Source organism: Pseudonaja textilis, chromosome 1, assembly GCF_049901715.1.
Source record: "Pseudonaja textilis isolate UNSWEBS1 chromosome 1, rPseTex1.2, whole genome shotgun sequence".
Taxonomy (NCBI): domain Eukaryota; kingdom Metazoa; phylum Chordata; class Lepidosauria; order Squamata; family Elapidae; genus Pseudonaja; species Pseudonaja textilis.
Genome location: NC_141990.1, coordinates 75,432,453 through 75,433,786, shown reverse-complemented (window position 1 = coordinate 75,433,786; position 1,334 = coordinate 75,432,453). Strand labels below are relative to the sequence as shown.

The following is a 1,334-nucleotide window of genomic DNA, read 5'->3' as shown; positions in this document are numbered from 1 at the left end:
TTCTCTTCCATAATTGACTAGTGTATAACAGTGGTGGATGAGCTAAACGAAAAAACCAAACAAAAACATTTTAAATACCAATAATTAGTAACTATCAATAATATTGAATAATATCAAAAATATTGATAGTTACTAATTATTGGTATTTTAAATGTTTTTTCAGTGATCTGTGATTAATACTTGAGGTATTGAATAAATAAATATGGGGAAATAATGAGAATATGTGAATTTATGGTATAGAATGGAGAATGTCTTCCACACTGAAATGTAAATAAAGCTTTATGTGCATGCAGGTACACATACACATACAAACACACACAGAAAGAGCCATGAGTCACATGAATATAATGCCCTGAGCCCATGTTAAAAAAAAAAATCACACAACTAAATTTGCAAATTTAACTGTATCTCAAGGAGAAATTTCCAAGTTTTACTTTAATGCATTTTTAGAGTCTGATGGATTATATAAAGAAAGATAAAGTGATAGCACACGGTGAAGTCAGGTCATTGGCCAATTGTTGAAGATATCCAGAGCAGTAGATGGAGATGGCATTATTTTCTTTATGCTCTATTGAAATGATATAAAATAATAGTTAATATAAGTGGATTTAACATTTCTTCTGCCTCCTGAACTCCAAAACACACTTCCTATAAATCCCTTGCAATGCTTTGTGAATGCAAACAATATCAGGCACATTATCCCAATCTACATTTGTGATATCTCTATTTGGAAAGGATTTTCTTACAGTTTACAGCAAATTTTTGTGCCGTAACAATCCTGGTGTCCAATAAAGTAGAGGACATTAGGGCAGGGAGGATTAAAGCATGCTCCTCCTCATTGAAAACAAGCTTCACCGGCACTCACTGTGAAAAGGAAAAGATGAGACAAGTTAATGATGAATAAAGATACTTTATTATTTACATGCATTTCTCTTTCTACTATATCACCACTGCTAAGAATTCCTGTGCTTTCAAGCAGTTTCATTTGACTGGATCAGAGGTGATATTCAGCAAGTTCTGACCAGTTCTAGAGAACCGGTAGTAGAAATTTTGAGTAGTTTGGAGAACGGGCAAATACTACCTCTGACTGGCCCCACCCCAATCTATTCTCGGCCTCCTGAGTCCCAGCTGATCTGCTGGGTCTTCTTTTGTTGCCCTGCACAGGAGAACAGAGCTGGAAATCAGGTTAGTGGGGTGAGGAGGGAATGGGATTTTGCAGTAACCTTCCCCAAGAGTGGGGAGGGAATGGAGCTTTTGAAGTATCCTTCCCCTGCCATGCCCACCAAGCCACAATCACCAAGCCACGCCATGACCACCAAGCCATGCCTACAGAA

General features: G+C 37.2%; 1 long non-coding RNA gene across 1 annotated transcript; it reads right to left on the bottom strand.

Moving 5' to 3' along the window:
• Nucleotides 1–397: 397 nt before the first annotated feature.
• LOC148127683 (uncharacterized) lies at nucleotides 398–1,030 on the bottom strand. The gene is made up of 2 exons (XR_015741028.1): nucleotides 747–1,030; nucleotides 398–568 (listed from the first exon to the last, which is right to left on the bottom strand). It is a non-coding gene; the product is annotated as an uncharacterized LOC148127683 (long non-coding RNA).
• Nucleotides 1,031–1,334: the final 304 nt, after the last annotated feature.